Source organism: Balaenoptera physalus, assembly GCF_965194825.1.
Source record: "Balaenoptera physalus genome assembly, chromosome: 7".
NCBI lineage: Eukaryota > Metazoa > Chordata > Mammalia > Artiodactyla > Balaenopteridae > Balaenoptera > Balaenoptera physalus.
Window position 1 is genome coordinate 84,989,539 of NC_138886.1, and position 26,782 is coordinate 85,016,320.

At 40.9% G+C, this 26,782-nt stretch overlaps 1 long non-coding RNA gene across 1 annotated transcript in view; it reads left to right on the forward strand.

Annotated features, from left to right (window-relative positions):
• The window catches only part of LOC309664526, a 40,213-nt gene continuing 13,431 nt past the window's right edge, over nt 1–26,782 (forward strand). The window contains exon 1 of the long non-coding RNA XR_014265889.1: nt 1–26,504. This is a non-coding gene — a long non-coding RNA (uncharacterized lncRNA). The remainder of the gene's footprint in view (nt 26,505–26,782) is intronic.

Here is a 26,782-nt window from a genome sequence, read left to right on the forward strand (position 1 = left end):
TCTTTTTTTTTTTAGAAATTCACGTTCTTTTATTTATTTATTTATTTATTTATTTATGACTGTGTTGGGTCTTCGTTTCTGTGAGAGGGCTTTCTCTAGTTGTGGCAAGTGGGGACCACTCTTCATTGCAGTGTGCGGGCCCCTCACCATCGCGGCCTCTCTTGTTGCGGAGCACAGGCTCCAGACGCGCAGGCTCAGTAATCGTGGCTCACGGGCCCAGTTGCTCCGTGGCATGTGGGATTTTCCCAGACCAGGGCTCGAACCCGTGTCCCCTGCATTGGCAGGCAGATTCTCAACCACTGCGCCACCAGGGAAGCCCTAGCAGGCAGATTCTTAACGCCTGCGCCACCAGGGAAGTCCAAAAGTTTATTTTTTTAAATGTTATGTTTTTGAAATTAAAGAAAAGCAACCAAAGTAAACTAATGCATCCTTAAAATGTGGTTCTTGTGAGACATTTTAATACCCAAGTGGGTTTTTTTTTAAAGTACACTGTTTTGCGTTTTTAACATAAAATAATATATCTATGTTCACTCCACACACTTAAGTGTGTATTTGTGTATGTATGTGTTTTATGTGCAACTTAAAATGTGGTGTTTTTTTTGAAGAACATTAACTGATTTAGGTGTTAGATACACTAGGAGATAGCATTCGAGATTCATGTTTTTAAATTCATAGAAATATACCCTTGAACATAACATGGGTATAAACTGATGCATAGAAAAACTATTGATGATAATTCCACAATCTTTGTGGAATTTTACAAAGATATTAATTTTAAGTTATCACATCTAAAAATATTAATGCTTTCTGGGTTGTGATGAAAACATGTAGAACTGAGAACATAGAAATTTAGGAAAAAGGGTTAATAAGTTTCCCTTTGGATATTCAATGTAAATAGGAAAAGGGACTGGCAAGAGTAATTTGTTACTTTTTCTCTCTCCTCTAAGAGAGCTGCGGGGAAACAGGGAGGAAGGACTGGGACCAGAGATCTTCCACCTGCCACAGCAGTGAGCAATCACTCCATCTTCAAAGTGATTTACAAACATTAATGAACCTTCCCAACAGACATATAGGGCAGGGAGGTTATAATTACCCTGTTTTACAAATGGGAGATGGAGACACAAATAGGTTAAGTGCTCTGCTGCAGGCACGCCGTGATTGCTCTGGTTAGAGTGTAGGAGGGCTTGCCTTCACCGGCTCCCCTCACACCCAGCCCCAGCCCTGCAGACACCAGCACTGTCCTGAGAAAAACACAGCCAGGTCTCCACTAGGATGGAGAGGGAGAGAAATAGGGCCCTGCGAGGTAATTCAACGACTTTGTGTAGATATTCTCATTTGTTGTCTAAGGGCAAGGACTGAAAATGCCTTTCCACAGGGATATGCACCCAGTGGGCATTCGACAAGAACCTGCTGGTAATCACGGCGGATCACCCAGATCAGAAAGGCAACAGTCTTTCCCCTCAACTATGTAGATAATTGTCCAATTTGACTTTTCCAAAGACTTGGCAGAATCTAGATTTCAAGCTAAAACAAAGGTTATGGCTCATCAACTGGTGGTTAACTCTTTCCCAGAAAGCTGCTTTAATGTGTAAGGCAGAGAGTTGACAAAACTGAATGACAAACATAAAATGATGTGTAGACTGGCAAGCTGGGAATGAGTAATCGAGCCTGTCTTGCTACTGTCCTAATCCTGTCACATTCAGATGTAGTAGAGGTTAATATTGCTGGAATTCTGAAGTTGACAAAATATGTAAGGGAAAGTGTAAAGAGAAACTTTTAAAATAAATACAATTTGTACATTCATTTGCTATTGGTTAGGCATAGAGTAAGTTTTGGGAAGGATAATAATCAGAGAGTGAGTAAAATTTTTAGGAACAGTGCTTTATTATAGCTAAAGAACTGATGAACAACTTCAGACCACCTTTCTATAATTTACATCCATGAGAATGGCAAGTGGGCAAGCTGACAGAAGGACACACATGCTGCTTATGGAGAAGGCCTACACAGGCTCTTAGACAATCTGTACATATATTGGACAATATATATATACATATGCATATGCATACACATATACATAATGCACACAGATGCACACACACACATATATATGAGGGATACCTTTTTCATCTATAAGTGTGTATAAGGAAATAAATACATAGAACATGCATTTAGTCCATTATACATTTTACACACGTGTGTGCTTTAGTTATTTGTGCATATGTCCTAATAGGAAGGTAAGCTCCTTGAATCTGCGGGGACCGTGCTTTTTTCATCTTTTTCACCCTACCCAAGACTGAGCAGTTTTTTCTTTTTCATATGTCAAATAATGTCCAAATATGTGTGAATAAAGTTGTAGTCTCAGCTCTCAAAAGACTTAAAGCTCTGAAACACCATTCAGGATTGGCTTGATCTTTCAGAGCCTGCTACCCAGGAAATAAATCTAGAAGTCTCTCTTTGAAAGGGCTTTCTAAAAGGCCGTGATACAATTACTCTTTTTCTAGAGATAGGGCCCAAAGATAAAGGTCAAAGTTTGTAATTTAAATGTCTTCATTACTGTCATATTATATTTTCCTTATAACAATGAACTATGAATTAACTAGTGTTGAGAAAAATTAGGAGCTACTGCAGAAGATGATAACAAAATACAAAAGTGATTATTTCTTTATACCATTTATATTTTGGGGGAGTTTAGTATTTCAATAAATTTCAATTGACTCTGCTTTTTTTTTCTCTTTCCCTGAACTCCTAACCCAGTGAGTAACCTTCAGTGTTTATCCAAATTTTCCTCTTCTCTTGAAGTGTTCTGGTTAAGTTTGCAGATGTTGAAACTGCATTTTAAAAAGGCACACAACCCTAGCTTTTTAAAAATTAAAAAATCAAAACCAAACCAAACCACAATGTCAAAAATGCATTCCTCTTGTATTTGTTTCTATAGATAACTCGGAAAGTTCCTTTAAGAAGAAATTCCACTGACATTTATTCATCTTTTGCAGTTTGATTTCAATGAAGAAATCTTGCTGCTTTTTCCTTGCTGGTTGTGGTACTGCCCCTGCATTTGGTTGCTTTTTCTCTCCGGTGGCCAGCTTCTTTTGGTTATGGCTCCTGGTTGATTGTTGGCTGTGGTGCTGATAGCCAATTGATTATTTTGCCTCTAGCCCTTGGTCCTGGGTGTTCTTTCAGGCAGCCCAGGCCCGTTCTGCACCAGTGGTCCTCATCCACCTGTGGGTAGATCAGTTCCATCTGTCCTCGGCCCTCTTTGAACAGTGGCTCACTTCAGACCCATAAATGCCTAGGTCCATGAGCTAATCCAGTCTCCTTGGTTGATAGAATCCATGACAGGATCACAAGCTGCAGGGTCATAAACATCATTTGGGCGCTAATAAATTTCAAGCTTTGAAAGGAGGTGTTTATGTCTAGCAAGAGATACTGTTTGCAGAAGGGACTTTCTTAGGGCGTCTGTAATTTGGTAGCAGTGACACCTTGGGGGCCTGGCAAGAGAATTTCTTTCAGGTCTCAGGTAAGGGAGAGAGCGCCATGTGGTAGCAGGAGCCCCGGGACTGCCCAACGGACTCTCCCATCCCAGCCTGCCCCTCCTCTGACACCTTGTTCTTTGTGCAATTATTTTCACAATCCATCTCTTGTAGCTGACTCTCTTCATCTGCAAAGGAATAGCGATGGAGCCTTTAATCTTCCTGGAAAAAGGGTGTTAATTTTTATTACATTCTTCAACCCCTTTTGGTCCCGTCACTCGCATCTTTTCCTACTTGTGTGATAGAATTTTGGAACTTTGATATTGCAGTTCAAGGTTTTGGGTTGGATTACAGAATAAAATATGCAGAATTTTGCTCTTTAGATGTCTTTAAAAATAGGATGCATTTCAGTTGGTGTGTATGGTGTCGTTGCATGTGTTCCACTGGCTATTCACACAGGATTGTATTGATCAGTCAGCATTGATGGATGATGTTTAACTCATTCGGGACTCTTCAGCAATGCTGGAGATACAAAGGGAAAAGAAGGCATGGATTTGCAGTCTCGCTGGGAAGGAAAGAAGTAGGCGAATGAAGAAAGGAGTAAGTGAGCCTGTGGTTGACGGGTGTGTGGTCCACCCCCTTTCCTCACCAGCCTCAGAAGCCTGGCTGGCCATTGGTGTGGCTGTTTCTTTCAGGCTTGAGGGGACATGAGGGCACTCGGCCTGCCTTCAACTGGCCGTCAGGATTTCAATTTTTGTGCCACTTTGGTTGACTGCTTTATGAGGATGAGACTATACTAACAGAAGGCGGTTTAGTGATTTCACGGCTCCCAGAGATGGTGGTATGGTTTAGTTAGTAGTGAGCGGTTAGCTGGTTTGAGGTGCTTCTGGGCTTTCTCTCTCCCTTGCTGACCTTCTCATTCTGGTGCAACTGCCCTTCCTCTAGAAACTTCTGTTAGGAACGTGTTCCATGTTGGAAGGGCTGCTAGGTTAATATATGAGTGCAAAATTAGATCTTTAGAGGGTAAAACGTTTGACTGTCATAATGAGTTTTGTTACTAGGGAGTGAAAAAGTCAGTCTGTGTCAGTCCTTGGTGGGGGGTTCACCAAAGGGCGTGGTGGATTTACTTCTATATTTTTAAAGGTGAGAGGCCATGTAGCTGCCACCAGCATAAGGTTCCGTACCAGGGACAAGTGCTTGGGTGGACTCCAGCTTCTGCCTTCAACTTCTGCCCTAACTCCTAAATCACCCCGCCCCCCAACCTTTATGAAATACGTACCTGACACCCTGATGGATGGATGCATCTCTGTGTAGGTCCTGTGGGTAACGAGTCTGCAGCTGATTAAATCACAGGTTTCCCATATCATTCTTATGAGTTCTGTGGCACAGTTCCTCAAGCTGACAGCAGTACAATAGCACCTTTTGAACTGTTCCTGGTTTCATGCCAGAAAACTTATCTTTTAACGGTTTTGCCCCACCTCCCAACTCCTAAGGCAAGTAGAGAAAGGAAGGAGTATGTTTTGAAAGAAATTCCAAGCTTCTATTGTGTGTTTTCCCACTTTGTAGTCCATTTTGTCACTGATAAAAAACATCATGGAAAACAGCAGAAGAGATTGTTTTAGAATGTTTACACAAAATCCAAGTTCATCATGTCTGAACACTTCCGTTGAATGCCTACATACACCAGGCACCCTGCTAGGTGCTGGAGATAGCAGGTAGGCAAACATTGCTTTGTCATTAGCATATTTTTTTTTTTTGTGCAATTTTGGTTATCTAAATTGCATATCATGATTATGAACTGGGTGAGTAAAATGTCTGTTTTTTTCTGTTTTATTTTTTTTTGAAGAAGATCCCACACTAAAAAGTAGAGAGAAATAATATATTTTCCCTTCTATTTTCCATAACCCAAATAGATACTGCCCCATGAAAACTCATCTCTGTAGAATTTTCTTGAGAACCCTGTTAATGTAGCAGTATATTTTCTTATGAGGAGTCATGAAAGAAATTTCTCTCAGGATTCACCACCCTGAATAACTGGACTCTTCACAAGTGATTGGTTTTCTGTAACCTTGTGGGCACAGTGAAGTCTGAAACTGTTGTTTCTCTCTTTGCAGAGACATTGGACCACTGAAGCTAGGGAGACACCGGGATGTCATAGCACACAATTTCCCCCTACTTATCCTATTTCTAACTTCATTTATTTATCCTCCCCCATTTGCATTCTGTTGGATTTTCTCACTTATTTTAATCTTATAGAACAATTTACATACATTTTAATAAATCAAGTTCTTTTTGGAATGAAGTGGAGTATCCATAAATACACTCAGAAAAAAGAAAATAGTTATACCTCAGGCAAATTTCATGCCAGATACATTTATGTTCAAAAGTTTCTGGAGGTTTTGAGTTTATGTAGACAGTTTTCATGTTCTTCAGGTCCCCAAGTAAAGAATTCGTATACTTCCAGAGAGTTTTATAGTCAAGGTGGACCATAGGGCTTCCCTGGTGGTGCAGTGGTTGAGAATCCACCTGCCAATGCAGGGGACATGGGTTCAAGTCCTGGTCCGGGAAGATCCCACACGCCACAGAGCAACTAAGCCCGTGCGCCACAACTACTGAGCCTGCGAGCCACAACTACTGAGCCTGAGTGCCAAAACTACTGAAGCCCAGGCCTAGAGCCCGTACTGCACAACAAGGGAAGCCACCACAATGAGAAGCCTGCGCACTGCAACAAACAGCAGCCCCCGCTCACCGCAACAAGAGAAAGTCCACGCGCATCAATGAAGACCCAACACAGCCAAAAATAAATAAATTAAATAAATAAATTAAAAAAAAAGATGGACCATAGGTATATCTAGTTTAGTTTTTAGAATATTTTCATTTATTCTTGTTTGCATATGTGCATATAAAATAAGAATAATTTTTCCCATTTCATATTATGAAAATAATACAAGCTCATGTTAAAAAATTTCACAAAGCATATAAGTTGAAATTAAGTATGAAATTAAGTCTTTTTCCCTCGTTAGTTCTCTAAATTTTACTCCCCTTTGTGTAACATTATAGACTTTTCTATGTACTTATAAGGATGTATATGTATCTATGTACTTTGATGTTACCTGAATGGATTATACTCTTCTGTGAAGTAGGCTTTGGTCAGTTGACAAAATATGGAAGCTTTTTTCAGGGCAGTATAAATAGATCTCTCTTATTCTTATTAAACTGGTTTATTATTCCATTGTATGAATACTTCATACTTTATTTGACTAGTCTCCTAATAGCGGGCACTTGGGACTCCCTCCTTTTTTATGCAAGCAAACGTTGCTGCCAAAAATGTCCTTGTTCATATAATTTTTTACACACCTGCAGGAAAATTACATTTCTGGAAATATGATTGCTGGAGATGTACATTAAAATTTGTGATAGCAATTGCCAAATGGCTCTCTGAAATAGTATTCTCCAAAAAACGTTGTTTTATTCCCTCATCCCAGACAAGACTAGATATAATCAAACTTTTTTCTTATATGCAAAAATGACTTTTATGTCTGTTTTAATATGAATCTTATTATGAATGAGTTTAAGTCCCTTCATTTATTAACTGCCTCTTTGGGTTTCTTTTTCCAGACTTTAGCTTTTGGATCTTTGCACATTTTTCCCTCATTGGATTGTTCAGATTTTTCTTATTGTAAAGAATATTCTTTATATTAATTTTCTGTCTGTCACAGTATGTTGCAATTAAAAAAAAATCGTGGTTAATCATCTGCTTTGTTCCTTTTGCTGTATATAGTTATACATATATATCTTTCCATACTGATTTTCTTTTTTGTAGTTGAACTTATCAATATTTCTGTCATGGAGCTTTTTCCATCATGCTTTGATATCCTCAACCAAATTTTACGCATATCTAGTTATGCCTCTCTGGTACTTTTTATGGTTTAATTTTTTTAAGCTTAAGTCTTTGACCCATTTAGAATTAACGTGATTCAAGAAGTGATGTATAATTGAGTGCTGTTTGTTTTTTCTGCTTAGCCAGTTTCCCCAATACCATCTTTTACTCGCTGATTTGAAATGCCACCTTCATCTTTTTTTTGGACTCTTTAGTGTATCCCATTGATCTGTCTCTGTATCATTGGCTCTAGTCCTGGAAAGGTTTACTTTTTTTAGTTTTAAAATGTATTCAACTATGTGCAGGTTGTTTGAGTCAAGTTATTTGCCTGTGCTTGGAGTTCCCATGGGACACAGGGGAGCCTGGTAGTGTGGGAAGTGGGCTGAAATCGCTATAAACACAACCTATTGGAGCAACCAACTAATATTCCACTACTATCATATGTTTATTTTACACTTGGAAAAGTGCTTTCGTATGACTATCTCATTAATCCTAACAACAGTCTTGTAAGGTGGAGGTTGCTATTCCTGTTTTTTGGAAAGTGACTTTCATAGAGGTTCTGGGGTTCGACCAGCATCATACAGCTCCCACGTGGCACAGCCAGGACTCCTGCCAAAGCCTCTCGGTGCGCTTTCCCCAAAGCACAGCTGCCCGATTTCCAGGGCTAATATAGGAACTTTGCTCAAGGTTAGCTCTACCCTTTGGAAACACACCTTTAGTAGCTGACTGCAGGCTGGCCAGCACTGAGAGCCTGCTCCCGTGGCTTTTGTCTGCAGCTCCTCCAGCAAGAGGTTGGCAGAAGTGGGGAGGTCATTGCTGATTGTCTACTCTCTGAGAGAGAACATCCACTCTCTGCTGTTTGTTTTCTTTTTTTTTCTTTTTTTTTTTCAGAAGAAAGCTTTTCTATAACACTCTAAATTCTTGGAGCAGATATTTATCAGCACCCTCTGTGATAGCAAAGTATTTTTCAGCAGAGAAAAAGTCAGTTTGACAAATCAACATGCTGCATAATTAAAGGATTAGCATCGTTTCTCCCGAAATTAAATTAGGAGTGGAGGACTTTTGTGCTAACTTGTTTATGATAAAATTATTTGTTGTCATTTTGCAGGGAATAACTCTCAAACCATGAGATAGTGTCAGTTTTGAAATTTTTAACATCAGAGGCAAGTGGGAAATGACATTTACACAATGTGACCGGTGGCACATACCTGAATTGTCTCCAGCTTGTCAAATCCAGGCGCTTCCCCTTTCATGAGTGAAGGTGAATACTTCCCTACCCCTCTCTTATTTGTTTTTCTCTGGAGAGAAAATTTTTATCTTCCAGTGTGTTCTGGAAGCAATCTAAATTTTGTGCAGATCAGATGACTGCTCTTATTGGGTGATTCAATCTCTTCATCTGACCCAGGCCACAGTGACTGAGAAGGGGGTTGGAGAAAACTGATTGGAGGGGCTTGAGGGGATAAGACTTGGATAAAGGTTGTGCTGAAGACTAGTTTTTTCCCCTTGAATCAGATTTTTATTTGTTTAATCAGGTCTGAACAAACATCTGCTACTGTGACTAACTTTATTTCCATGTGTTTGCTTATTTGTCAGTTTTCAAAAAGTACTCAAAGTAATTTAACCTCTTTGGGACCCAATGATGTGAAAGCAGAGCGAGGGGGGGGGGGGGGACAAAAGAAAAAAAACATGTTTAGAAATTAAAAAAAAACTTTAAACAGGAAAAATAGATCTTCTTTGATATATCTAGAGAAAGTGGACTCTTCCTATCCTTTACCTAATCATTTTCAGGAAGTTTTAGAAACTGAATGGGGAAAGGGGGAAGGCATTAGTAAGAGAAGGCTAGTTTTATCTAGTTATCAAAGCCTGTTCCTTCTGTCGCTCTGCTGCTTTCTTTTATTGAAGGTATTTCTTGTTTCCAGGGAAGCAGAGCTCATTTGGCTGGAACGTTCTGGGCATTTGCTTTGAGACCTTTGGTGTAGGGTAGATGCTGTCTTCAGCAGACGCTCTGGCCGAATCAGATGCCGGTGCGTCGGTGCTTGGTGAAGCCGTACGCCTCTCCGTGACCCCAGGGAAGCACTTTAAGTCTCAGATGCAGCAGGAAGAGCTGAGCCAGGACTTGGTACCAGCGTTGGGCCCCAAAGTCCACAGATGCTGCCTCTCAAGTGTGGTACTCAAAGTGGGATTTTGAAAGATAGTAGAATTATTTTAAGCTCCGATTAAAGTCAGGGGGTAGTGATCATTGCATGGGAAGGAAAAAGCATGAGACAGATGGTGAAGGCAGGAAAGTTAGAGCCATCTTTGGGCTGGAGGGAGAGATGTTGGAGGAGCCAGGTTGGGTTGGAGGGGCAGTAGCAGGCGCTCTCCCTGCCTTGTGTCACTTCCCTGTGGTCCTCCTGTGATTTGGGTGCCTCTGTGGTGCATGGTCACCTGCATGCTGGCCGCACCCCGGTCACGTGCATGCCTCAGGGCCTCTCTTGCTCTGTCTCAGGGCTTCCTCCTATGTCCAGGAGAGCACTTGCCTGCCTGCTGAAGCATCTCAGCCCACGTGCAGCCCCAGCCAAGAGGGATGAGTTGGTGGACAAATGCTCTGGCAGCTGGGGCGCGGGGTCTATGCAGTTCCTCGGAGGGTTGACTCTGGTGCCCACAGAGGCAAACGATGTGATAACACTGTTTAACTCTTCCTCTCCTTCATTACTGCTTCTTGGGTTCATCTCTCAAGAAGTCAACTGCATGTGAATTACGAGCTTAGAGGAAAAGATTGAAGGGTACACGGTTGTTAGCATGATTGCTTGGTGCAGAGTAGGGGAGAAAAGTTGTGGACTATGGGTGAGGGAGGAAGGCATGAGGGCGAGCAGGCATAAAATATACTGGAAAAAAACCCCCCAACCTCCTTGAACACAACATGCCAGGTTCTTTGATAGATAATCTGTAAGGAAAAGAAGGGGGGAAACTATGACAGGAAGAAATGAAGAATTTTTTCTTTAAATGGGTGAAACTAAGCTATACTGTCTAGGATTTCGCAGTTGGGTGATAAGACCATAAAGAAACACAAAGAAGAGATTATTAACAAAGTCCAGATAGTGTTTTTTTTTTTTTTTTAAAGGAGACAGGTAGTGGCTATAATGGAGCATTTGACAGAGGTTTCTAGGGTGGCTGCAAAGTTCTGTTTCTTGACCTTCGTGGTGGTTATAATAATTCATTGAAATGTACATTTGGTTTGAATAGTTTTCTGCATTTGTATTATATTTTACTTTGCAATGAAAAGGTTAAAAACCCTGGTAAGTATGATACAATCAATCTGTGCATTTATGCAAAATTATACGTGTGTGTATAAAAACACACACACAAATAAAAACAGCAGCTGCTAGTTTGTCCCTCCCCCTGCTTAGGTGGTTGAGATGAACAGATATACACTACTATATATAAAATAGATAACCAACATGGACCTACTGTATAGCACAGGGAACTCTACTCAATATTTTGTAATAACCTATAAGGGAAAAGAATCTGAAAAAGAATCTATATATATGTATATGTTTCTATATAGCTGAATCACTGTGCTGGACACCTAAAACTAGCATGATATTGTAAATCAACTATACTTCAATTAAAAAGACTGGCTGGTGGGCATATAAAATTACCCCTGACAGCTAAAGAGAATGTTCCAGAATTAGGTTGAGGAGTCTCCCTTTCCAAACCCTTGTTGCCTCAAAGCATCAGGCTGGGCAGCTTTCCTACCTAATTTTGTTCAGACAGATGAAGGCAGGAAGGATTAGTTTTGATCATGCCGGCTAGATGTGTGAGTAACATCCTGCCTAGTAATTATTTTTGACATTTGACAGTTCTAGGTACAACCTTTTGCAGCTCTGAAATTTTGGCTGTGCATTTATTTTTGAAAGGTTCATACTTTCCTATAAGGAATCAAGTATCCACAGGATACTTCTTTGGGTGCCTTGTTTCAAATTAAGCTAGAGGGTTTTGGAGAGTCACAAATCCAGAGGGAAGCTTGGATTTTCAGGAAAGAACTCATCACTTAGCAACCACTACCACCACAACAAAAGTGTGCCATTTAAATTCTTTTTGAAAGCTGGTCCCTGTGTATAGAACTGGACTTAGAATCTTTCAGAGTAGATACCAGGTGAATCTGTGTTCCCAGGTATCTCCCCCACCTGTCTGCCTCACTGCTGAAATTCTAATTCTTTTAGATTACTCCTTTGGCCAGTGAGTTTAAAAATGCAAATATCCCTAGGAGAAGCAGCCAGGTTAAGACTTTATGAGACATTAATGCTATGGTGAAAAGAATGCATGGAGAAAAGGGATTCTGAATTGGGGAGAAGAGGGAAGGAACATTGTAAAGGACAGAGAACTGCTCAGAAGAAAAATGCCTGGAGTTTTTCAAAAGCAGGCAATGAAAAGGCACTGAGTATCCACAGTGACACTTATGGAGATTTAATCAATCAAATTCTTTTGGTTTCAAGTGACAGAAAACCCAACCCAGTTGGGCTTAAGGAAAGAAAGGGAATCCACTGGCTCACATAATTTAAAAGTCTCATGGTAGATTTTTGGGTGAGGTTTCAGGCATGGCGTGATCCAGGGGTACAAACAATACTTTGAAAACTTGTTCTTCTCTGCTCTTGGACCTGCTTTCCTCTCTTTTGAATTCCCTCTCAGCAGGCCCTCTACTTCTGTCATCTGCCAAGTGTAGTGTAAAAGGTTCTTCCTTGTTCTGATCACTCAGCAAAAATTGTGGGATTAGCTCTAGTTGGCTCTGATTGGCCACACACTTATGTGTATATCTGTCATGGTAGCCACCAGATCCAACGCTCTGGTGGGTCATGCTAGTGTCATATGTTTCCTTCTGGAGCCAGAGGTGAATCAGTTCCACTGGTTCACTTGCACTGAGGAAAAGCAGAAGTAAGAAGAAGAGGGAGAAGCGGGTCAGGAGATGTAGACAGTGCATGTCCTCCTCGTCGTCTCTGTGAGTCCCAACCATTTCACAGAGTGGCTGTGAAATCAACTTGTTGGATCCCACTAGCATCAAAAAATTATAATAGAAGAGAATTAAGTAGAACAGAAGATATCTTAGTGTGTCATATGTAGTAAGGTCAGTTACATAGGTGTGTATGTGTACATACATATATATGTAGATGTAGATACATGTGCGTATCTGCATGCATATGTGTATCTGCAGTCAATGCGTGGGTAAATATGTGTAAAACATATCTCTCTTCATGGGGCATGGTAAGAAGGTATAAAAACGCTGTTCCCCATGATCCTACGTGCCGGCAACCTGGACTGGTGTTGCCCTTCCTGGTGTCTCTCCCTCTACTCACGCTGCTCCCCCAGCCCGGAATGACCTCTGCCCTGCGCCCACCCACTCCCTCCTCATCTTCAAGGTCTGGCTCAAATATCACTTTCTCCATGAAGGCTTCACTTCCACTAATGCGGGAGTACCGAGCTGTCCTCTGTGCCCTCAGAGAGGCTGATCCATGCTTTGCCCTGCTATGCAAGGCTGCTAACGTGCTCGCCCGGGGAAGGAGAGCGGGGCCGTCCAACGCTGTCACCAGTAACCTCAGGTGGCCACTCAGCACTTGAAATGGGATCAGTCCAAATTAGATGCTCTGTAAACGTAAAGCATGCAGTAGGCTTCGAAGAAGAAAAAAATTGTACAGTATCTCAGTAGTTTTTTTTTTTTTTTAATATTTATTTACTTTTTTGGCCACGCCATGCAACTTTCAGGATCTTAGTTCCCTGACCAGGGATTGAACCCGGGCCCCGGCAGTGAAAGCACCAAGTCCTAACTGCTGGACCACCAGGGAATACCCTCTCAATAGTTTTTGTACTTATTACATGTGGATAGGATAGTATTTTTGGGTATTTTGGGTTAACTAAAATATATAATTAACATTAGTTGCAGCTGTTTCTTCTCACCTCTTTTCAAATGTGGCTACTGGAAATTGAAAATTATATTCCTGGCTTGCAACTTATCTGTACAAAACAGCTCTGGGCTAGAGGGCACAGTAGATGAAGGCTGAGCTCTAGAGGCAGAAACCATTGAGCATGGGGCAGGGCACACTCCTGAACATACTCATTTCCCTAGTAGACATAAGGAAAAGCGGACCTTGTGGGTTATTTGTGCCTATTAATGGAATAACTAATGGCACATGAGGAGCGCTTAACAAACGGTTGCTGTTGCTTCTATTATCCATGGTGAAGTCCAATCTCTCTGTAGGACCAGATGTCAGTTTTACCTTTATAGCACCTAAAAGGCTGCCTGGCTCACAGCAGGAAATCAAGAACTGTTTCTTGAATGAATGAAGGAAGGAAGGAAACAACATCAGAAATAGTTTGAGAAAATTTCCTCAGAGACAAATTTACCTACTTGATAAGTATGATTAAGGACAAGTGTGTCAATAAGATGGATGACCGATGGGGACCTACTGTATAACACAGGGAACTCTACCCAATATTCTGTGATGACCTATATGGGAAAAGAATCTAAAGAAGAAAGAATATGTGTATATGTGTAACTGAATCACTTTGCTGTACACTTGAAACTAACACAACACTGTAAATCAACTACACTCCAATAAAATTAAAACATTAATAAAAAAGGACAAGAATGTCAGAGGTTGTAAGCTGCCTTATGGCTGTTGAAGGAAAGTTCTTAGCTGGAAGCTGTGGTAACCAGGCCATTCAGGACAACCCTCCTCACCCCAGGCCTGTCTCACTTCTTGCTGGTGGGTCTGGAGTTTGACCTAGTCTCTTGTTTGAATGAGCATTTCAGCAATTTCAATTCCTACCTCATTCTTGTTCACTTTCTTCTTCTTTGTTTAAACTTTTTTTTAAATAGCCACATCTTTTTCAGTTTTACCCTTGATGTGTGAAATTAACACCATGTGAAAATCACATGCACTTTGCAGGGTAACTTTATGTGGTTTTCCAATGAGCTATTAAATACATATATATGTGTATACATGCGTGTGCGTGCACACACATGCACGTGCACACACACACTTTTTTACCCTAAGGGTGTTTGATGTAGCAGATTCAGAAATGAAATGTTCATATTACAAGTCCCCACAGGAGACTGGGGTGCAGCAAAGGCAAGCCTGACAGGGTAGAAGACAGTAAAAATATTAGGTAAGGAAAAATTTCCTTCATACCACAAAAGGTCTGAGCCTCATAGAAACGGGCAAGAGGTTCCTGGGAGAAATGCCTTCAGATATTTCTTGTCCTTCTTACTCCCTGCCCCTCCCCTTCCCTCCTGAGATTTTGGCTGCAGCATTTACTTAAACGCACTGAAGACAATTCCTCTGGATATGAGAGGCTGGGAGCCTGGATCTGCTGCTTATTGTCTCTGAGGGGCATTTGGGGGAAATGTTCGAGCTCAGTGAAGACACAGTGACCTGTGGGCAAGTCCTTTAACTCTTATCAACCTCAGTTTATTCATCTGTTAAATGAGGCTACACCATTTGCCTCACAGGGTTTTTGTAAAGATTAAATGTGATAATATATTTGAAAATAGTGTGTCAGGTAGGAGATACCTTAAAAAGGTAGGTAGCCTGATGCGTGTGAGTCTTGGAGTTAGCAAGAGAGCTGAAGACCTGAGACATGGTCTGAGGAGGGAGTGTCAGAATTGGCCAAATTCAATTTTCCATCTTGCAAGACCAGGCTTGAGTGACGAACAATTGGAAAGTCTATTTGATGAAACTCCAGCTAAAGTAAAATTATGCCCTTGAGACATGCAGTAGATCATCAAACAAAACAAGAACCAGGTCCTGGAGATACTGAGCATGCAAGGAAACTAGAAGGTCTTAGTTGGGGACAGGTGCCAACGACAGGCATATCCAAGCCCAGCTGAGGGCCGCTTGGAAGAAGGGGACCTTCAAACGGCATGGATCATGTCCACGCCACACCCTAAACATCAGCCCCCAAGTTTAACTCCCAGACAGAGTTGCAAGCAACGGGCCATAGCTGTGCTAAGAGAAGCATCATCAAATCCTGACTGGAAGGAAAGGGTCCACAGCAGGCTTCATGAAGGAGGCATAGTTGGGCTGAGTCTACGAGAAGGCAGAAGGTGGGTAAGTGGAGATGGGAGGTGGGAAAGAGAATGTTCTTGGAGGAAAAACATGGTGGTGGAAGAGGGCCATGCTGCCTGATGGGAGAACAAATAGGGCAATTCAGCAGGACCAAAGGACTGGGGAAATATAGGGGCATGGGAATAAAGCTGAGACGCTAAGTTGGGGTCATATCAAGAGCTAAATGGAGGTGCCTTTACTGTACTGGGTAAAAAATGGAGAGCCACTGAAGGATTCTGAGAAGGAGAATGTCACGATCAAACTGATGTTTTAGGAAGATTCAATGGGTAAAATGTGTAGGATGGATTGGAAATATGTAAAGGAAGGGCTGCCATTGTCACGTTCTACTGCAAAGAACAAATGAGAGAGTTGGAATGAGACGGACTTAATTCTGGTTCTTGACTCTGTGACTTATTAGCAGTGGGAACTTGGGAATGTTACTTAACTTCCCTAAGCCTCAGTTTTCCCATCTACAAAATGGGGATAATAATAGTACTTACCTCAAAGGATTAGTCAATGAGATTCGGCAATGAATTTAAAACACCTGACACTGACACACCAATGAATGGGTAAGTAATATTATTAGGGAGAAGGCAGATAATAAGGCTTAGACAAGAAACCGTAAAGGAAACCAGGAGAAGCATGGGTAACATCCTCCCTTCCTTACTGTCTTCTAGATCAGGAGTTGGCAACTTATGGCAGACAAAGACAGTCTTATTCACAGTGTCCTCAAGCTAGAAATCATTTTTAAAGGTAAAAAACAAACAAAGAAGATTCAACAGAGACAATATGTGGCTGGCAAAACCTAAAGTATTCACTATCTGGCCTTTTTCAGAAGGTTTGCTGACTCCTAGAGCAAATCCTTGAACATCTGAGCAAAGACCACATCCATGGAAAGCACACATCCACACAATGATATTCACACACAGAGGGTCCCATTGGGCACCGTTCTCTTGGCTAGGGGACCAACAAAGCCTTTTGCATGTTGGGAGCAACTGCTTTCTTGGAAATTTCACCCTCTGAGTATTTTCCTAAATGCAATCATCTCCCAGGCCCCAGGGTCTCCATATCTCAATCCTCTCCCAAGTCTCTGCTCTTGCTTGCTACAAAGGAATATTGTAAGAATCTCCAATGTCTACAAACATTCATAGGCCCTTGAGGGGGAAAAGACGTCTTTAGTATTTACATAATATTTTGGAAAAAAAGTTTTGTGTCCTGGAAGCTTGTAGAGCGTTTACATTGTATAAAGGATAAAGCAGATAAAAGAGGGTCCCTAGGTGCACTGATCATATCATTGTGTTACAATTATGAGGCTTATCTAAGGCAAAACAGATCTGCAGGCCCAGAGAGTATTAAGAAATCAGATATTTAAGGTATAGTTACAAAATACATGACATAATGGAAATATGTAGGAATATTTCAGAAAAAAAAAAAGAAGAAGAAAGGAAAGAAAAAAAGGAAAATAAAAAGCAGCAGCTAGGGGCTGAAAAAACCAGAGCCAGATGAGGAATATGAATTTGACAAAAAAGAATGAGTTTCAGGAATAGTATTTTCCCTCACAGTACTGTGTCTAACTGTACTTTTAAAAAGCCCTTTAAAAATACATCCTCTTACTATCATGATGATACTTGAATTTAGAATCTTAATTTTATCAACAAAAAATGTCACCCACCTTGAACTTTATTTTGACATTCAGGGAGTAAATTCATTAATTCATGCACATATTCCTTCAACAGATATATTTTAAGTGCTTACTACATGCCAGAAACTGGGCTAGGACAGTGGTCCCAGTCTTTATGGAGGGTGCAACCTTGTGGTTAGAGAAACAATAAGTAAATAAATGAGTGGTAGACATGGAGGTAAGTTGTATGAAGGAAATAAACAGCGATTTGTGATAGAGAATAGGGGGTGTTAGGGGTCTCCTACTTTAGAAAGCCGGAATCCAGGGAAGTCTCTCTGAGGGCTTGACATTTTAGCAGACATTAGAGGTTGTCTCTGGTTAGGTTCCCCAGAAGCAGAGTTTGAGATGAGAATTGTGTGTGAGTCATTTTTTTTTAGTAAAGTTTCCGAGAGACCAAGGACTAGGGTGGGAGCCTAGAGCCCATCTTTTAAGGAGGTGCTCACTCTCAGTTTTGTGCAAGGGCAGTGTTGGCCCCTGAGAGTGAGCATCTCCTTAAATTTTGTGCCCCGTGTGCCACTTTCACCTCACCCTGTTGTGGCAAACATGAAAAGTATAAAAAAGGTACAATAAGTATATAAAAGCCTCCAGCTGCTCTACTCCCAGCCTGTGACAGTCATTATTAGTTTCTTGTTTATGCTTCCTGAGAATCTTATGCATATAAAACTTTATGTATGAAATCTATGAAACATCGCTGAAAAAAATGATAGATGATACAAATAAATGGAGAGACATCCTGTGTTCACAAACTGAGACTTAATATTGTTAAAATGTCCATACTACTCAAAGCAATCTACAGAGTCAGTGCAATTCCTATCAAAATCCCAAAGACATTTGCTGCAGAAATAAAAAAATCTATCCTAAAATTTGTATGGAATCTCAAGGGACCCTGAATAGCCAAAATAATTTTGAAACTGAAGAACAAAGTTGGAGGTCTCACATTCCTGACCTCAAAACTTACTACAAAGCTACAGCAATCAGAACAGTGTGATACTGGCATAAAGACTGACACATAGTCCAATGGAATAGAATAGAGAGCCCAGAAATAAACTACCTATATGGTAAAATAACTTTTGATAAGAATTCCAAGATCATTCAATGGGGGAAAGGGTAGTCTTTTTAACAGATGGTGATGGGAAAACTGGATATTCACAGGCAAAATGATAAAGCTGGATCTTTATCTTACACCATACACAAAAATTAGCTCAAAATGGACTAAGACCTACACATAAGAGCTAAATCTATAAAACTCTTAGAAGAAAACCTATGGGAAAAGTTTCATGACGTTGGATTTGGCAATGATCTTTGGGGATATGATACCAAAAACAGAGCCAAGAAGAAAAAATAGGCAAATAGGACTTCATCAAAATTAAAAACTTTTGTGTACCAAAGGGCAGAGTAAAAAGGCAATTCACAGAATGGGAGGAAATATTTGCAAATTATATATCTGAGAAGGGGTTAATATCTAGAATATATAAAGAACACCTACAACTCAGTAACAAAACCCCCCAAACAACCCAATTAAAAATGGGCAAAGGACCTGAATAGATGTTTCTCCAAAGAAGATACATAGATGGCCAATAAGCACAAAAATATGCTCAACATTACTAATCACAGGGAAACACAACTTAAAACCACAATGAAATATCACTTCACAACCATTAGGGTGGCTATTAGTTTAAAAAGCCCCAGAAAATAACAAGTGTTGATGAGGATGTGGAGAAATTGGAACCCTTGGGTACCACTGGTGAGAAGGTAAAATGGTGCAGATGCTGTTGGAAATAGTTTGGCAGTTCCTCCAAAATGCAAACATAGAATTACATAAAATGAACATAGAATGATCTAGCAATTCCATTTCTGGGTATACACCCCAAAGAATTGAAGCAGGGACTCAAACAGATATTTGTACATTAATGTTCAAAGCAACATTATTCACAATAGTCAAAAGGTGGAAACAACCAAGTGTCCATTGATGGATGAATAAACAAAATATAGTATATCCATACAATGGAATTCCCTCAGCCTTAAAAAGGAAGGAAATTCTGACACATACTACAACATGAATCAAACTTGAAGACATTATGTTAAGTGAAATAAAACAGTCACAAGTACAAATATTGTATGATGCCACTTATATACCTAGAGTAGCCAAACTCATAGGAGTAGAAAGTAGAATGCTGGTTGCCAGGGACTTGGGGGAGGGAAGAATGGAGAATTATCATTTAATGAATACAATTTCAGTTTGTGGTGTTGAAAAATTCTGCAGATTAATAATCGTGATGGTTTCAAAGTAATGTGAATGTACTTAATGCCACTTACAGCCACTTGGGAAGGCAGTATGGCAGTTTCTTACAAAACTAAACATACTCTTACCATATGATTCAGCAATCATGCTTCTTGGTATTTAAAATGAGTTGAAAACATGTCTATACAAAAATCTCCACACAGATGTTTACAGCAGCTTTATTCATAATTACAAAGACCAAGATGTCCTTTAGTAGGTGAATAGATTAATAAATTGTGGCACATCTAGACAATGGAATATTATTCAGTTCTAAAAAACAATGAGCTATCAAGCCATGAAAAGACATGGAGGGATCTTAAATGCATATTCCTAAGGAAATGAGCCAATCTGAAAAGCTACGTACTGTGTGATTCCAAATAGATGCTATTCTGGAAAAGATAGAACTATACAGACAGTAAAAAGATCAGTGGTTGCTAGAGGTTGGAGGGAGGGAGGGATGAACAGGCAGAGCACAGAGGATTTTTAAGGCAGTGAAAATACTCTATATGATCCTATAATTGTGGATTCCTGTCATTACACATTTGATGAAATGCATAGAATGCACAACACTAAAAGTGAACTGTAGCATAAATGATGGCCTTTGGGTGATGACGATGTGTCAGTGTAGGTTCATTAATTGTAACAAGAGCACCACTCTGTTGAGGGATGTTGATAATGAAGAAGGCTGGGCATGTAGGGAGGCAGGGGGCAGTCTATGGAAAATCTTTATACCTTCCTCTCAATTTTGCTGTGAACCTGAAAATGCTCTAAAACATAAAGTCTTAAAATTAAAAAAAAATTACGCAGTTGATTTATGAACCAGAGTCCTCCCAGCTTGGTCAGAATTTTTTAAAAATGGGAGAAGATATATTTTATGGCAGAAGGAGGGAACAGAATAAGACAAAGGGAGAGTCCAGTGAGGAGGATCTATCAGAGCTGAGAACACTTGTTCCCTGGGACTCACTGAGCAGACAAGGACAGTGGAAATGTCTTAGTAGTGCTGGGAGAGGAAGGAGACATTATATTTTCAGGCTTGAGCAAGAAATCTTCCCATACCTCCTGGTAGCACTCAGGTCACTCTTCAGTAGCTGAATGAGAACTGGATTTAAAGCCAGGGATATGAAAATTCCCTCCTGTCTTGGGCTGGCTTCCCTACCTCCCACCTGTGACAATGCCACCCAGCTACTGAGGGGCTCTGGAATAGGAACATTTTTCTGAAAAGTTACCATTTTTTCTACTCTAGAAAACATAGCCATTGTCCAGTGGACACAGAGCTGGGTGTGTCTTGGGTGAGGGTGTGTGTTGTGGGTATTGCTCTGGTGGTCCCTGGGAGGGCCGGGGAAAGGCCTTGGAAAAGAATTGTGTCTGGGGCATTCATCTGCCTGGGGAAAAATGAGACTGAGAGGGAGAACAAGCTGGGTGGTAGAATGACTGAAAAAGGGGGAAAAAGGAATGATGACAAGAAAGAAGCAGTATTTGGGAAGGAAAAAGAATGTCCATATCATATTTAATCATGGCTCTCCCCTGTTCCCTCCTGCCCCCACAGGTCTGCCCCAGGCCCCCGGCTTTGCATTTGATGGAGTCATTGTGGAGCACACAGGTGCCATCTTGGCAAGGGGGTGTGAATGGGTTTATCTTTAAACACAAAGACAATATCTGCATGGATATTGTCAGATGCAGCATTTCCCTGATTGGGGAAGCTACTCTTGGTGTCTTCTTCCAGCCATGTTTGTTCACAATGTGATAGATCTTGTCCTTGGTGATGAGTTTGTCCATCAGGATTGAGGTGCCTTCCTGTGATGTTCATGCACTTAGAGGAGATGTGATAGGTTTCCTACAGAAACACTTCCAGGGGATGGACCACAGATGGGCCCTGCCCCATGTGCTGAGCTTTCAGTGAACCTGGGCTTACCTTGGATCCCTCATCAGACCACCGAACTCAACATAACCAAAGGCACCCAGTAGTTCCTCATTCTCATACACAACCACACTGTCTGAGGTCAAGTATTATAGGGCCAAGTTAGGTGGATCATTACAAAGAAGATACTGAAATGATTGGAGTCAGCAAAGGCAAAGGCAAAAGTAGCATGTAGGAGCCTGAGAAGAGTGTTGCGAAAAAAAGGCACTGAAACCACCTAAGGTGGGGGTCTTTACGCCTAGAGAGGTGGAGAGTTCAGGGCACTGTGGCTCATTCTGGCTCCCTCCGACTCTTATCTCACCTAGCTTTTGGATCATGAGTCCAGAAAAGCAACCTTTAGATTTTGGAGTGAGAAAGGCTATAGACAAAGCAAAGCCTACAGTCTAGGAAGATTAATAATCTGACAGTATTACAAATCCGTAATGTTATTTGACTCTTACAAATTGCAGTCCAGAGGAACTTTGTTAACAAGTAGGTGAAAAGGGCAGGACTTGAGAAGTCTGGGGACGTGACTCAGGCAAGTGATATTTTTGTGGAGCTGATGCTCAAGGACTTCAAACCAAGGGAGAGATGGTGGCTTGAAAAGGCTGAACGCTGGGAATGTAAAATGGTACAGATGCCCTGGAAAATAGTTTGTCAATTTCTTATAAAACGAAACATGCAACTACCATATGCTTTGGCAGTTACTCTCTTGGGCATTCATCCCAGAGATGAAAGCTTATGATCACACAAAAACTTGTGTAACCAAGAGTGGGGTCCAGCTGCTCGCTGCTCGAAAGCCAATAAAGAGGCCGGGTTGGTGGAAAGGAAAGTTTGCTTTATGTTGGATGCCGGCAACCGGGGTGGGGCGGGTGGGGGGATGCTTGTCCAAAGGCCGACTCCCGCCCCTAACAATCAGGGGACAAGGGCTTGTATAGATAGAGGGTGGGGGCTACATGTAGAAACAGTATAGTCAGCTCTGACTGTCATCTTGAAACTGGTCATTGGTGGTCTGACCAGCATCATCTTGATTGTGTTAGGTACAGTTAATCTTCAGTTCCAGGATCTGTTTGTTTCCATTTCTTTGAGGCCAATTCCTGGAATTGTGGCAGCTTGTGTCATGGCTACTGCCTGGTCATCATGTAGTTAACTTCTTCCACCTGCTGGGGGTTTCAGCATCTATAAGACAGATCACAGGATATGGCTCCGAATATTATCTCTAGCCCTTAAGGTGAAACTAAAGGTCCTTGACTATGCTTAATGACAAAACTATTATTTGGTCTCCTTTGACTGTTTTCCTCTGTTTCTGCATTTTCTCACTTCTCAGATTAAACTTATTCCCTGGCTAAATTTTTTCCACAGACAAAAGCGGGCTGAGGACACGGGCGGGGCGGGGTGGGGGGGAAGGTCCTGCTGCATTTCACTTGCTCATGACTGTTCACAGCAGTTTTATTGGTAATAGTCAAAAAGTGAAAATAGCGTAGATATCCTTCAATGGGTAAATAGTTAAACTGTGGTACTTCCATACCATAGAATACTACTCAGCAATTTAAAAAAGAAACTATTAATACATGCAACAACTTGCAAAGGAATTATGCTTCGGGTAAAAAGCCATTCCCCGAAAACTATGTATTGTGTGATTCCATTTATGTAACGAAGTATATGACAAAATTTGCCATACGGAGATGAGATTAGTGGTTGCCAGGTGTTTGGGATGGAGGGGAGGCGAGGGTGTGGGTACAGAAGAGCAACACAAAGGATTCAACTGTTCTGCACAACATTGTAAAGCAACCATACTCCAAGAAAAATTAATTTAAAAAAAGCATTCAACTGTTCTATATCTTGACGGCAGTGGATACATGAATCTGCACATGTGATAAAACTTCATAGAACTAAATACACACACACACACACACACACACGGGTACAAGTTAAGACTGGGAAAATCTGCATGAGATGGATGGATTATCAATGTCAATATCCTGGCTGTGATATTGTACTACAGTTTTGTAAGATGCTGTTACCATTGGGGGAAACTGAGTGAAGAGTACACAGGATCTCTCTATTATTTCTTACAATTGCATGTGCACCTACAATTATATCAAAAAAGTTTTAAAAGAGTAAAAAATCAAAACAAATCGAAAGGCTGAGTGACTGGCCTTGGGCCACACAGCAAGCTGTGCCTGGATCCTAGGTCTTTGCTTTACTGCAGACACATGTAGGAGATGAGACAGGGAGATAGGATTTACACACAAGGGGCTCATACAGACCCGGGCCAAACAGGAGTTAGTGAGTCCAGGAGTCACCCCGAGTCTCCCTCTGCTTCTAACTCTGTTTTGCTTCTTCTTTTCCCCAAATCATGCTCACAAGGAAAATCAAGAAGTTCCCCCAACGCAGGAAGCTCTTTAACTGAATAGTACTGAGGGAAAAGAGGAAACATTTTCAAATGCTTTGTGTTCATGCCAAGGGCTCAGAGGGTGGTATGAATGCAGGTACAATTGTTCATCTTGTTCACACAGTGCTTCAGAAGGTGTTGCTGACAACTGACTACAACGGGCATGGGGTGCCCTGCAGTTACACCACACCAAGCCTCAGACCCCACACCTAATGTCAGGGGGGCATATGCATGAATGTGCAAACACCCTTAGGGCAGATACAGCACGGTTGAATCAGGGTCTGTTCCTTGCTGGGAAGGATACGACCTGGGATGGGGCTGATTATTCATAACTCACATTTAGAGGAAAGGCAATTCAGTGTTGGAGAGAATATGGGCTGACACTGACAATCCCTCTGTAGGGATTCATGGTCTAGCTACTTACTCTGCTTTCAGTAATTTACATTTGTGGCCAGGGGTGACTCCAGAGGTTGAAAGCTAATTTAAAAAGCCCTCCTCTCTTCCCGGAAGTTCTGGGTTTCTGGTCCCTGAGATGGTTGATGGTTTTTGGGTTTCCTGACCCCAAACTAAAGTTGCTAGGCATCTGTTCCACACCGTGATCCAGGTGTTTCTGGAGATGGAGGTCTGGCTGGGAAATTTGGCTTGGTGGAGGGGAAGTTGCCTAAGGTGTACAGTGGTTCCAGGGACAAGAGGAAAGGAAGATGGAGATGAATTCCAATAGGGGTAGCGTCCTGTGTGCAAGTGCCCACCGAGGCAGCTGGCTTCTGATGGGGTGAACTGATGTGCTTGCTGTAGGCCTACACCAAGCACCTGAGTCTGGAGCATACAGGTAGGGATGGAGCCTTGTATTTCGAGGAACCATTTGGATGTTAAGGGAAGACATGGTTTATTGGTTGAAACAAAAAAGGGGAAGTATTGATTCATGTAACTGATGAGTATGGGATTAGGGTTGCAATTAAGAGCTCACTTGAAGTCGTCAGGATTCAGTTTCCCTCTAATTCTTGGTTGAATTCTTCCGAGTTTCTTAATTTTCAGGTGTCACGTGGTAAGAGGATGTAAGCCAGCAACCTCAGAGGTAGACTCCCCAGGTTCAGTTGCAATGGAAAGTGTACCTCTGCCACATGAGTTCCTGTAGGTGTCTCTCTGCTCCTTTTGGGCTGGACTTTAGGGTTGCCAGATTTAACAAATAAATACACGGGACAATCAGCTATTTTTGAATTATTTCTAACTGGCAATGAGATTAAAAGATATTGCATGGGACATACTTATTCTATTTGTTGTTTATCTGAAATAAAGTGTACCTAACTTACATACCTCTTTTGTTAATTATATTTCTCTGGTGATTTGACTTTCCATAATGGTTCCTTGTTCTGCAGAATTTGCTTATGGAATTACTTGCAGTTAGAGTCTATTTACACTGGAACATAGATTATAGAGTGGTCACATCCACTTTACTTCCTTCTTTTGTCCACTGAACATTTATTAGTAAGACAACAGCCTCAACATTAACATTACGAGCCGGTATGCTGACTATGCACTTGCATAAAGTTAACAATTCTAAGAATTGCTCTTCAGATTGGAAAACATAATAACATTTTTCATGGCTACCTTGCTTTTCCATTCTTCAAGATTACATTTGCGTCTGTTGCTTAGCAACTTAAAAAATTGTTATATCCCTTTTAATTTTTAATTGAAGTATAGTTGATTTACAATAGTATATTAGTTTCAGTTGTACAGCATAGCGATTCAGTATTTTTACAGTTTATATTCAATTAAAAGTTATTATAAGATAATGGCTAGAATTGCCTGTGCTGTACAATATATCTTTGTTGCTTCTCTGTTTTATACATAGGAGTTTGTATCTCTTAATCCCATACCCCTAATGTGCCCCCCACTCCCCTCTCCCCACTGAACTAGTTTGTTTTCTATACTTGTGTGTCTGTTTCTGTTATGCTATATAATTTCATTTGTACTATTTTTTAGATTCCAGATATAAGTTTATCATACAGTATTTGTCTTCTTCTGTCTGACTTATTTCACTAAAAATAATATCCTCTAGGTCCATCCACATTGCTGCAAATGGCAGAGTTTCATTCCTTCCTATGGCTGAGGAATATTCCTATATATATATCCATTTATCCTTTTGTCTGTTGATGGGTACTTGGGTTGCTTCCAAGTCTCGTCTATTGTAAATAGTGCTGCTATGAACATGAGAGTGCATGTATCTTTTTGAATTAGTGTTTTCATTTTTTTCCAGATATATACCCAGGAGTGGAATTGCTGGATCATATGGTAGTTCTATTTTTAGTTTTTTGAGGAACCTCCATACTGTTTTCCATAGTGACTGCACCAATTTACATTCCCAACAACAGTGTACAAGGGTTCCCTTGTTTCTACATCCTCACCAACATTTGTTATTTGTAGACTTTTTGATGATAGCCATTTTGACAGGTATGAGGTGATAATCTCATTGTGGCTTTGATTTGCATTTCTCTAATAATTAGTGATGTTGAGCATCTTTTCATTTGCTTGTTACTTGAAGGGATACATTTTCCATCAATTCTTAAACACATTTAACGAGTTTCTTTAAGCAGTGAAGTACTTCAACAAAATGGTTTGCTTTTCCTTCAATTTGCATATTCTTGTTGCTAAAGAGATACTGAAAACTGTGAGCAACAAATAAGTAGGCTTTACTCAAATGGATTACATAAAAGTCAACAAGAAATTTGGGGTCTTTCCTTCAGAATTAAGGTATGATTCCAGTGCTTCAAATAAACTAAAGATTCTATCCACTGTTATTTGTTAAAGAAGGGCAATAGGTTTTTTTTTTTTTTTTTTAATAATTATTTATTTATTTATTTATTTTTGACTGTGTTGGGTCTTCGTTTCTGTGCGAGGGCTTTCTCTAGTTGCGTCGAGTTGGGGCCACTCTTCATCGCGGTGCGCGGGCCTCTCACTATCGTGGCCTCTCTTGTTGCGGAGCACAGGCTCCAGACGCGCAGGCTCAGTAGTTGTGGCTCACGGACCCAGTTGCTCTGCAGCATGTGGGATCTTCACAGACCAGGGCTCGAACCTGTGTCCCTTGCATTGGCAGGCG